Here is a 13,977-nt window from a genome sequence, read left to right on the forward strand (position 1 = left end):
GTGTGTTGGGTTAATGGGAATATTACTGCATGCTGTTACAAATAATTTGGAATGCTGTTGCCTATGTTGTAATTAAACACACCTAAACACAGAACGTATGGGAAGGCCGGTCCCAGCGGACCCACCTGTCCCTCCTCAACTGGCGATTGCACCTGGCACCAGCAGGTCTGGTGCCCAGCCCAGGCTCCCCTCCTTCATTGGTCCTGTGCCACCTTCGGGTTGAAGCATTGCAGGGGATGGGGCTTGCCCCCCCCCCCCGTGCAAGCATGGGTGGAGAAGGGCTACCTGTCATCCTCCGAAGGGTCCGGGCTGTGGTGCGTAGGGAGATCCAGCATTCAGTCGCTGATCCCCTACGCCAGCTCGAGGCAAGAGTGGCGCAACTCACGGGTGAGCCTGCCCCTCCTACGCAGCGCCCAGCACAGCCACCCTCCGGGCTGTGAAGGTGCAGTGGTGTCTGCCCATGGGTGGGGATCTCAGTTCCACTGTTACCATCTGTGGGCTCATGGGCTTGCGATTTCCAAACATCCTTCCCCGTCAATTGTGTTCACCCACCCCATGTGTCATATTCTGCCCCTGTATGCATCTTGTTTGTCTTGTCTGTTTGCCTCCCCAACCTACCTCCCCAAATATACCTACTTCCATTACCTCACATTCCACTCTCACATGAAAAAAAAATAAAAAAGGGCAATCTGTTCCCACAAAAAAATTACGCCCCATACATAGCTGCCCATTTCGCACACATGTCCGCTGGACATGTAAACTGATAATTATAATTGGCAGTACATACTTTGTTGTCCTCACCCCTCTCTTAGGGGTGGAAGGTTTCAAATTTCACTCCAAATTTCTAACATATGCACAGCTGTTGCTGGTAAAAAATGGGCAGCTATGTACCTTCCCTACACCTGTCCTGCACATCCCGAGCTGGTTTCCCTACTGTCTTTCCCTCTTTGTGCCCCTTTTTCACCACTTTCCTATCTCCTCATTTTCTTTTCTTTCAAAGAAATTAGTGTGGGTGTTAGCGGGAGTAAGTACTTTTAAGCAGTAGTTAGTGGGTTTGAGCGAGTGTGTGCATGTGTGTGCTTAGCTAAGTATTGCTAAGCTTCCAAAATAAAACACCTCTGTCAGTCTCGAACCCTGGACACACTACACTGCATTAAGTACCACTAAGTCACAGTAGACATACAACAAGTTGGTGCTGTAATAAATATATCATGCATTACAATGAGTGAATGTAAAGGGAAAATAGGAATGCCATAACGCAAATCTTTTTCTGTGGATCTTTACCAGCAGTTGTGGAATTGCATGACATGACTGTGAAAAGAGAACCAGCCATTCTAGCAGGAAATAAAGTTACAGTAGCCCTTTACAAACCCCACACAGTATCAGAGCAGGATAAACACTGGCATATTTGAATAGGGCAGAGGCCATACTTCCCAACTGTGACTGCTTTTCAGGGATGTTCCTGATTCGTAAACAAATGTTAACTGTGTTCCTCAGAATCCCTCTGAAAAGTACTGACATTAGGCCGAAAAGTGGGGAATTACACTTAATGAATAATGTCAATAAGTAAGAGTACACACTGCATGCACGTCAGAAAAGGTGTATTAATACATATGCTCTGATTGTCTCACAGTCTCAACTTAATGTCTGTAATATATTACAGGTGTACCTCACTTATATGTACCTTTACCTGAGGCTGTTCAAATATATACCTGAGTGTATCAGAGGCCTGGCAGAGGCAGAAACACACAGACATTTCAGCTTTTCTGCTGTTACACACTCTGCAAATAGCTTTGGAATGAGTCCCACAAGCATACCCTTATGTAGAAGTACAACATAGAAATATCAAAGGATGTAGCCATGTACTGGTAGCAACCAACTGTGACAATGCCATTGTTCCAGTGCAGAAAAGACCAGTGTGGTGCACAGACAAAGAATAATAGGCTAACTTCTGGCTACCGTCTGGATATGTCCACAAGTGGGAGCTACGCAGACAGACTACTTGCCTTGTTAGACTAACAGGTACACAGCAACCCTGTATGTTCAGCAAGATAAACATCACACAATAATATATAATGCTCTCTGTACTTCTGCACCCCTACCTGTGTATTCAGGCTCTACCAAGGATGTAGGTAGGCATATTCTACTGAAATTTGTCCAGTTGTCTTGAGCAGCCTGTGCTAATGTCAACACAAATAAACAACAAACTGTTCAGAAGTGAGTTCATTAATATTTACAGTATAGTAGTTCACAAACAGTTCATGTGGCAGAAGAACACATTGCAATAACTACGTTTGTATGGCAGTTAATTGTCTAATTAGAAAAGAACGTACATACTCCCATGTATCTTGTGTAAGCATTTGGAGGGGTGAGTAAAATCCTACACTGACAAGTGTGTACTAGAAGCAGCAACATTCAGGTTTGAGTACAACATGCAAATCACTGGCTACAACCCTAGCTTCAGATATAAGAAGTATACCAACCTTCTGACTGACACAACGGTCTCCACAGCAAACGAGCATGGGCCCCACTTTGTAAAGCTGAAAGGGCTATGCTTACCTAACTTAGCATTTTATAGCAGTGGGCTGCTATGACAGTGAGTACTGCAATTACCACACAGCAGGCTGCATGCAATTAGTAAATGGTGGGCACCAACTGGTGCAGAGGCCATCACATGCACGTGTGCAGATACCTAGAAAAGCAGGCTGTACTTGATGTCCACACATGCAATAATCTCATTGTGGCAAGAGAGAGAGAGAGAGTGAAAGCGAGAGAGAGACAGAGGCAGAGACACAGACACAGACACAGACAAAGAGACAGAAACAGAGAGACACAGAAAAAGAAAGAGCAACAGCAACAGACAGAGAAAACACAAACCAAAAAAAAAATTAAAAACAAAAAATTATTTCCTTTAAAAACAGATGGAACAGAGAAATACAAAGGAAAGGTATGTAACACATATGTATTTTCTGGCATGTAGTAGATGTTTTTGAAGAGTACTTTACATACTGTGAATCATCCATATGTGGCAGCAGTACGTATCTATATGTATCTGTACATGTGCATAGGGCAAGGGACATACTGCAACTGTTTGTGAAGGGTGTGTATGTATATATATATATATATATATATATATATATATATATATATATTGTTGAAGGTTGTTATGTGCATATTTCTGTGTAGGTTCTAGTGTGTGGCAAAGAAAACAGCATGCAGTGCTGGTATATGACATGTGGGGGTTAAACTCTGTGGATATGCTCTGTCAGTTTTGCAGTGTTGCAGCCAGTGAGGCCTGCTAAAGCTACATGGGCTGAGGACACCTTCAATGCAGTCTGCACAACACTGTGCAATATTATTACATAACTGTATATCTCACAACTGTCGTATAATTGATATTCCCACCATGAACAGTGGAATGTATATGTGCCTATATGTACATCTATATGTACAGCAATGGATGTTTATATGTATGTGTGTATGCAAGTGTATATATATATATATATATATATATATATATATATATATATAGAGAGAGAGAGAGAGAGAGAGAGAGGGATTTAGACATGGGGCATAATTACTGCGACAGGTGCCTGGCGACCAAGGTATGGACTGAAGCTCAGTGTTGACACTGCAGTGCCATCCCTTCTTGCCAGAACACTGTACCCATTAACTACCACATAGGTGGTAGTCTAACTAACACCGAGGGTGTGATAAGGGAACATGGGACACAGGTGGACAGTAGCCTCCCCTTTGATAATCACAGTGCCACACTAGTCATGTACTCTGTCGACATGGTACATGTCATCACAAAAGGTGTGTCATCTAGGGAAATATAGGTCAGTGTTCCCCTCTACTCATCACACTTAAAACCCATTAGAGAATACAATGCCCCATGTGGTATGTACCTCACATGACAACTACAGCAACTGGAAAGGCCACAGACATACCTCACAAAGAGTAATACCGGCCTCAAACAGATGCCCTATGCAGACCGACTCACAAACCACAGCTACACTGTGTTGCATACCGCCTACCCAGAGGTGACCTCTGCCTAACATACAGAGCTATGTCACACCCATAGCTGTTGGACATCCTCCACGTAAACATATTACAATCCCTCCCTGATATACGTTCTAGGGCCCTAAACCTTGTCAGCTCAGTAAACAGCACATGCTGGAGGGATAGAGTCCTAACTCAGAGACATGCCATACTCTGGAACAAACCACCTATCAATAGCAAACAAAGCTCCTCATTAGCAGTTGTCATAAATACTCCTGATGATTGTTTGGGAGATAGGAAATACACCCCGGCAATCACCTCTGTGGATCTGGTTGACAGGGGCAAATGAAATTAAATTACATGTGTGTCAAAGGCCAGGGTAGCGTATGGCTAGGCTACTGTAGGCCTTAGGGCCAATAGCGTATTACCTACCCATGACACGATGCACAAACATGTACTTAGTTCAATAATTGCTATGTGAGGTTGACTGAGTGTGATGGTGAATGTGTTGGTGAATGTGTGCAAGGTCTGTAAAGGTGTGATAGCTTAGTGTGAAATTGCTTCTGTCATGGTAGTTTGTGTCCTAGCTGTGATCCCAGCAAAAGATGTGTATGCTATTGCTAGGCAGAAAAAGTAGTATGGCATATGGTGTGACTTAGTCCCTTGTTGTCGACTGTGGTGTCCCATTGTAGGCTAAAGCAATACATGTATGCTTAGTGAGTGGCACTGCTGATGAATCCAACTCCCATATGAACTGTAGTACTACCTGAAACTGTAACCCTAAACAGTACAGTATGGAGTATGTTCACATTGCTTGGAAACACTGTTTTGTGTGTTCCCTGTAGTCCTCACAGATTACATACCTCAGGCATAAGGTTTTGTAAGTAGTGACACACAGTACTGTATGGTACACAGGTAAAGCTCATCTGGGTTGGCATACATTTGTGTGTTGTATGTATGTCTGATGTGTGTGTAATTATGCCTGTACCATGCCCTCAATCATATCTGTGTTACAGGGTATATGTGTGTATCTAGCAACATGTATAGTCTAGTACAGCAGTATGCCACCTATATTAACAACTGTGCACATATGTTAGGCAGGGGTTTGGCATCAAAGACTACTGTGGTATACTGGTAATACTGTAACTGTACTTTACATTCATTGCAATGGATGACATCTTTCTTTATGCATTAGCTTGACATATACCTCCTGTGGCTATGTGGTGCATTGTGTCACATACAGTGTGCCATGTACTGGTGTATAGTCTTACATACTGGCTTCTCTTTGCTGCTGTGCAGAACATGGTTTGATATATAGAGCATGGCAGGCACTGTCAGCCAGTTGTGGCCTGAGCACTAATATGTGGTATTGAACATGTGTATCCTCTGACAACCAATCGGATGCGAAATATGGCAGGTAATTTATATCTGTACTTTAGGATGTTAAGTGTGCACATGACTTGCTCTCACATCTTGTTTAATTGCCTTCCAGTTGTATGTCCCACCAAAGAAACCCGTTATACAGCTGCAGAGGAAGCCGAAATACACAACAGCCTGGTGCAGCACTGCACCCTGCTGTTCTCTAGAACCAGCCAGGACCAGCATGAGTGGACTGCACTGTGGCAAGATCTCGTTTGTCAGGTAAATGACATAGGCATGCATAACCAGACATATGAGGAGGTACACCATCACTGCAGTGATTTAATTAGACATGTCCGGCAGCATGCATATGATATCTGTCGACAAAAGCTTGCCACAGGTGATGGGGTTGCCATTCATGCCCCCCTCACCAGAGTGGAGGAGCTGCTCCTAAGCATGCTGGCTCCTGGCCAACCACAGGAACAGCAACTTACATGTGTCATCATATAGGCCGGAGCCACCCAGCATGTTGACATGGAGCGTGCAGGTAACATGACCTATCTGTAGACTACTGTTACCTGTATTGGTAGATTATGCATATGTGACATGTGTACTGTGTGTTTAGCAGTTGTGCTGCATAGTGTTGTGCAATACTGATATTTGGAATATAATCGGTACGCCTGTGACTGTCGACTGTTGTACTACTGTAGTTTAACAAACTCACAGTAGCAATGGCACAGTTGTGGCCACTGACAAACTGTCTCATATTCTTGTAGGTCCCTCTGGTGTGACAGCAAGGCAGCCGGTTGATGCTGGTGAGTGTGTTATAATTTTAATATTGCTAATGAAATGTGCATGTCATAGGTGAGGTGTAGGCCATGTACATGTAACACACCTACAAATAATGCATGTTGTGCATGTTTGCTGTGAGACTATGCACATCTCAGTAATGACAGTAGCTTCCTCAATCACATGCAATACACAGATCAGCACACACAATTGTGGCAAGACCGTACTGGACATTGGATAGGCATAGTTGATACACATGTACACAACATACACAACTTTGTCATACGCAGTACACCTTAACATGCTACACATAGCGTATCCAGACACCTGCTGTGAGGTCACACTTCAGTATCCCACATGTCATCCACACAGCACACATAATATACCCGATGGGTAGAGGCCTATCACTGGGCTGTGTGACACTCTTCAACACATAACACATTCATGTTAGTCAATGCTCCCTATTGGGCACCTTACAAACCCATGTAATGAGTGGCTCTGAGGCCAATCACTGAACAACAACACACATGCATCAAAACCATGTATACTGTTATTAACACGGGCTGTCTACACCCGCACTGCATGGTCTTGAGCAACAAACTTTCTGCATGCTGACGTGTGATATGACTGTTTGACTTGTGATACTGTAACCCACCTTCAACCACTATTAAGTATGTTTTGGATTGCTGGTGGTGTGTGTGGGTATCTGCTGTAGTGAGGAGTGTATTTGTGTGCATGTGTGCATGTGTGCATGTGTGCATGTGTTCATGTGTTCTTGTGTGCATGTGTTCATATGTTCATGTGTGCATGTGCATGTGTGCATGTGTTCATGTGTGCATTTGTTCATGTGTGCATGTGTGCCTGTGTTTATGTGTGTATGTGTTCATGTGTTCATGTGTCCATGTGTGCATGTGTGCATTTGTGCATATGTGCATGTGTTCATGTGTTCATGTGTGCATGTGTGCATGTGTTCATGTGTTCATGTGTGCATGTGTGCCGACATCATGTACAGGTCGTAAAGTGTGTTTCCTGTCTCACTCCCACAGGTGCTGTGTTAGGGCTGGTTCACTGCAGCAGGGAAACTGATGCCACTGAGCCACATAGTGATAATGAAGATAGGTGTGTTGAGGCACAGGCGTGTTTGTCAGGGTCTGTCGTTGGGCCACCAATCGACAGTACACAGCTGTCCACCCCATCTATGCATACAGTCATACTGCCAATACATCCATCACCAATGCCCATAACTGAGGGACAGCGTACTGTTGGCATTGGCCAGGACAGTGTGGTATCCATGGCACATGCATCCCAATACAGCAGCCATACCCAGATGTCTGGAAGGGTACCACATAGGCAGATGTCCAGGGGTTCTCGTAGGAGCACTGCTACTCATCATGCCACTGGCAGATGTGCCACAGGTCTGACAACGTCACACATGTTCCAGGCTGTCATGGAGGCACAGGCATGTATGGAACAGTACACCAGACAGGGACTAAGGGCACAGAGGGCCCATAACACTGCTGTCATTGATAGTATCCGTGACCTAGCAGGTGCCATCCGACATTACACCGAGGTCACTGATAGACGTTGGGGAGAGATATTAGATATCCTCCGCAATGTCATGTCCATGTGTCAGGACAGTGCAGGATGGTTGAGATGTCGACGTGGATGTATGCCAGCAACATCAGCAGCTGGCAGTCGCCTCGGACATCCCTCAAGCCACAGCTGCTCCCGTTGTGCCAGTACCAGCCCCAGCAATGTTGGGGGTGGGCTGTCCATAGAATGTCCTAGAAAACCACGTGCACGTGGCTCTGGACAGTCCCAGAAGGGACCTGTGTCCAGTGTACATCCATCCACCTCTAGGGATAGTACCTAATCTGGCTTAGTACCTGATAGGGTCAGTAGCACCCCTGCCAGGCACAGGTACCATATCCGTGGCCAGAGACGGTGATCTGTAAAGCCTCGCAGGTACAGTCTGTGGCTGTCCCACAAATACCTGTATATGGCAGCCACATGGTGGAACTGTGTGCATGCAGACACACACACATACTCCAGACACCTAGGGCTAACACATACCCACACACATTACAACAACATTGACCAATTCCAGTATTCTTGCCCCTCACACACACACACACACACACACACACACACACACACACACACACACACACATACATGTCAATTGAATGGCTCACTGTAGGCCTCTGGCAAACCAACAACACACCCTGTGCATATGATGAAACCTGTGCTGCCTCCTGTCATCTGTAACATCAATGCAGGAACAGGCTACCATGGTGCTGATGCACAGGGTGTCTATATAGCAGTATAGCAATGTTATCATGTTGTCAGCTGTAGAGTGTAATGATATGCTTGAAGGTGTAGCTGAGCAGGCATGATGCATTAAAGCTATGATTGTCATTGTAGTGTTGTTTACACCAGTGTTGGTTCCAATTATGCATTGTCTGGCCACGTGCCACTTGGCTGATGTGTGCAGTATTGGCAGCATGTGTTAGAGAGTGGACAGTATGTGTAGGATGTGTATAGCACAGATTTGCAGGTGTACAGTTGTGAACATGGTGGAGGTGCACTGTCTGCATGTACGTACATAGTGGACACATGGCCAGGGTGACATGCTCTGTATTACACAGTAACATTCCATAGTTTCTATTGGTGGCCAGTATGCATTGTACTACACACATTCCGGAACCTGACGATACATGTGTGTATGACATGGTTTGACACTGTGCTGTGGGTGATACTGTTACTATATGTCATTGTTTTGCATTCTGGTGGTATACATCACTTCAACAGCCTGACCATAACCAATTGTTAGATGATGTCTTGACAACTGACACACAAATGTAGGACACACAGCAACATTTGGATCCTTCAGGTACTATACAATGCCAGTAACCACTGGTATTCACCTGCACCGATTATTGAGACCACTCCTGTTTGCCATATAGCTCTCTTAGGAACAAGCAATCACAGTAGGGATATGTCCGTCCACATCTGGTAATGCATACTGTGGCCTATAATGCATTCTCCAGATGACACACAAATACTCCACAAGGGTATCATACAGACAGATGCCTGTTGTCAAACCCATGCTGTAAAGCTATAAGCCAAACTAAGCATAGTCATCCACCTTTAAGGAACATATTATCCCCACAGTACTACATAGGTAGCTACCAGCATGATAAACAGGTACCGATGTGTACATGCAACCAAGTGTTATGTCATCTCCTTTGTTAATCACATTTCCAAAGGTAATTTTGGAATCCATTGGTGGATCACATAAGCAGTAAGGGGTCTGCATGCATATCCACAGTTTGTTCTACAACTATGAATAGTCATCATGGACAGACTTTGCTGCGTTTGAACAGGTCTGACATATACCTCGGCCATAGACCCTCACTCATACATTCCAATAGGAATCGTAATGACTTTGTGTGACACAGATGACCTAGGTCAGGGATCACTGCAGTGGCTGGCCTTGTCACAAGCATACAGATGTGACCTAAAAGCAAGCAAGGAAAGCAGCAGCACAGACTGGCAAGGATGACAGCTGTGTTCTTGGAGAAAGCAGGGTTCTCACACATGCAACCATTGAGGTAACATATACAGATATGCATTTGACACACAGCTAGCTTACATGTGCAATACATACTGATATGTCGTACAGTGGTAAAAGCAAAACCCACAACACATTGACCAACAGTGCCACACACTTACAGCATACATACTCACCAAGTGCAGGATTCAAACCCCTACCAAACTACTTCATGATACTAGAGGAGTATGCATTAACATGACGCACTATGCACATTACTATCAATTCTTTTTGCTACAGGTATATTTGTAGGATGGTGACATCATCAGATTTGACAAAGGTTAGATTACCACTTTTGAGGTGTTTCACTACTCTCTTAAAAGGTTATTCCTTCCCAAGAGGAACACACACAAACACAGACAGTTGCCCGGTGAAAAAGTCAACCCCCTACCTGATTACTTCATGATACTAGAGGAGTACGCATTAACACAACGCGCTATACGGATTATTGGGAGTGCTATTTTCCACAGGTATATTTGTAGGATGGTGACATCATCAGACTTGACAAAGGTTACATTACCACTTTTGAGGTGTTTCACTACTCTCCTAAAAGGTTGTTCCTTTCCAAGGGGAACACACACAGTTGCCCAGTGCAGAATTCAACCCCCTACCTACCTACTTCATGATATTAGAAGAGTACGCATTAACACAACGCGCTATACATATTACTGGGAGTATTCTTTTCCACAGGTATATTTGTAGGATGGTGACATCATCAGACTATACGAAGTGTGTTACATTAGGTGACATTAGATGGCCTACATTGAACGAATGTCTAAACACTTTGGCCATGTGATCATCAAAGGTGAGTTTACTATCTACCTGTGTCCCCATGGCCATTATTACTTTCTCCGTACATGCTGGATTACCACCTATGTGGTAATTTGTGTGCACTTTGTATTACCCAATGGGGATGACTATACATTCTTTGCCATTCAGCTTGAGGGCATTGTTTTAACACCAGGTATCTGTCTCTGTAAGACACTTCTGGAGGATGTCTGTGTCAGCTGTACAGTCAATTATGGACCACAGTTTCCAGTCATCTGCAGATCTGTTCAGCCTTACACCTGCCATGCTTGCCTGTACCTCTGAGCAGTATCGACTGAACAGATGGGGTCCCAGGACCAAGACCTGTGTGATGCCATTTGTGACTGGCTTAGAGTTGGACATGGCACCCACAACTATGAACATGTGTGTTTGACCTGTGAGCCACTTGGCCAAACATCCTGTGACATAGCTGTTCATGTTCAAGCTGGTACACTTGTCCATGATGACGGAATGGGGAATGGTGTGGTAAGCCCTTAGTGAGGTCCAGGTGGGCTGTGTGGACTACTTTCACCTCCATCTATGTTCATGGTAACTGTTTTTAATAAGTCAACTAGGTTTGGGAGCCAGGCTATGCCTTTAACAAGGTGAAGTTGTGTAGAGTCCAGTGTCTGGAGAACTCCAATGTCTCAGTGTATGGGTTCCATGACGATTTGCTCAATAGCTCTGTAGACCAGGCTGAGTACACATGTTGGGCAATGGTTTCCAGGTTCTGTTTTGGCACACCCTTTGTGGAGCTGGATGACTGTCAGTGTATGCCATTCTTTGGGTACATAGCATGTGATACGCTTGAGTCTGGACAGTGAATGTAGGTGAGGGTGTAGTTCCTTGTGGGCCTAGTGTAAGACGCAGCCTGGGACAACTTACAGTCACATTGATGCTATGTTCTTAGCTTTGGTGAGGGCTGTCTTTACCTGCATGTCCATGATGTCTGTGTCTCTGCATCCTTCTGTGATAGACACAGGCCCTTTTGGGGGTGATGGGGGGAGTTTACACTGCACTTGTCCCCCTGGGTTTTGGCAATGATAGTTGATTTGGTGTATGTCATTACATTTTTCAGTAGCTGACAGCATATTTGGAAGTTGACACCTACATGTCTGATATAGCTACAGAAGGCTTTGTGGTTGTTATTCTTACATTCCTTGGCAGTTTGTCTTTAGAAACTGTGCTTGGATTATTTTATGAGCGATCATTGTTTCATCCTTATAATGGTCAGTGATGCCTTTCCTTTAGTGAAGTTGGCTCTATCAGGTGTCAGTTTCCTCCTTCTGTTGTCTAGCTTATTTATGGGCAATGACCACCAGATTGTTTTCTTATTTTTGGAGGAGTGCATCTTGGTTTTATTTGTGATGTCTTGATCCATGCATCCCTGTAGATACTCATAGGATGCACTTGTAAATGATTTGGCAGATTGTATACCATTATCCTATAGCAAGAAGACTTTGGAACTTTCCACTTTGGTCTTGGGAAGTGTGCAGTTTGCTTTTGAAAATGTCTTCACAGTGGTTTCATTGACTGGGTGTGGGGGCGGGATGTGGATGTCCAGTGTGATTACTTAATGATTTGATATTACCAGCAAGGGGTTTATCTCTGCTCTGGAACACTGGTACCCCATGTTGATGATGATCATGTCCAGTATGTTGTCACCTCTAGTGGGCGTGCTGACCAGCTGTTCCAGGGTGTTAGAGTTTCTTAACTCTAGGACACATTGGGCAAAGGATGTTGTATATGAGTAATTCACCCACTCATTGTTTGGGTAGTTGTAATCTCCTCATATAATGGTGTTTGATAGGACCTTTATATTTGCCATTGTTCTCCAGAATACTGAGCGAGGTTCCTGAGACAAGGTACATGATCTGTAGCAGGCTACAATCTGATGGGCAGCTTTGCCCAATGTTAGTTGCACTTGCATGGTCTCCAAGGCCTCATGCTGTGGCAGTAACCTGGAGGTGTGGATATCCATAAGGTAAATGGCTACACCACTTCCGTTTGTATTTCACTCGTGGTCTTGGGTACAAAGGTCAGGGTGATTGTGAGTATTTTACATGGATCATATCCAATAGCTGCATGTTTGACATAGCTTTGGATGTTACGCAGTGAACACCTCTGAGTAGGCGATATGCAAGGGAGTACAGATGGAGCATTTTGCTATGGTGGAGTACAGATGGAGCATTTTGTGATGGTCTGTGTATGGCATGTATTTCAGGCCACTAATGCTCTTTGTGAGGTATTGCTGCTGGCTTTCCAGTTGTTGTAGTTGTCTTGTGAGGTACATAGCAACAGTGGCGTTGTACACTTTTATAGTTCTAGTGAGTGGTTAGTAGAGGGAAACAATGTCCTCTTTTATTCTGCATGAGGCACATTTTGTGATGAGGTGTGCCACATAAGAGGGTTTTCTGACTACTGTGGGAATGTGCTTATCACAGTTGTATCCACTGTCTACCCGTGACCCAGAGTCTCTTGTCACACTTAAAGTGTGAGGTATACTACCGCCTATGTTGTAGTTCTTGGCTCCAGAGATTTTAACAAAGGTGATGATAATGCACCTTTTGGCATTGAGCTACAGCCCATGGCTTGGACAACAGCCATCTGTCTCAGTGAGGTCCTTTTGTAGGATGTCCACATCTTTAGTGTTTACAATGATGGCTCCTAGTTTGCAGTCCTCTGGAAATGTCAGTAGCCACAGAACTTCCATGTTAATGTTTACTTCAGGGAAGTAGATACTACACAGCCTGGGAAGTTATCTAGTCCCATGGCTGCTGTGATACTGGCTTTGGAGAGTGTTTTTTACCTGTGCAGCTGTGATGACAGCAACTTTGCAGTCTTCCATTATAGACATGTGCTCTTTCAAGGGTGAGAGGGGGGTAAAGTTAACACTGATCCTATCTGCCAGGATGTTACTAATATCAGTTGGCTCTGTACATTTAGTGCCATTGAGCTGTAACTCAGAACAGATCTGAGTGTAACCATGACATGGACCTGTCTGTTGGGCAGAGATCTCCTGCGTAGACAGTATGCAACTGAGTATAGCATGGTTACATTCATTCTTGTTGCATGGGGCAACTATCTGAGGCCAGTATTCCTCTTGTTAAGGTTCTTCATTGTTCTTTCTAGTTGCTGAACGTGCCTAGTCAGATTCCTCGCAAGTGTGTTGTGGTAGTCTCTGACAGATCTGATGACTGCTGAGTAGTGGCAACCTCCTTTGACCTACATGCACAGACCTTGGCAGTTTGTGTGTACACATAGCAGGATTTTCAGACCACTTTGTGAATGTGTTTCTGGAAGTAGATATGACTATACACATTTGTCCATAGATCCCTTATCATCACATCCGTATTTAGCCTAAGTGTGTTAGCATGCCCAGTATGACCTTTCAGTGTGATGCAGAA

This window comes from Protopterus annectens, chromosome 4.part1 (genome assembly GCF_019279795.1).
Source record: "Protopterus annectens isolate FY-2018-M chromosome 4.part1, PAN1.0, whole genome shotgun sequence".
Classification (NCBI taxonomy): Eukaryota; Metazoa; Chordata; order Ceratodontiformes; family Protopteridae; genus Protopterus; species Protopterus annectens.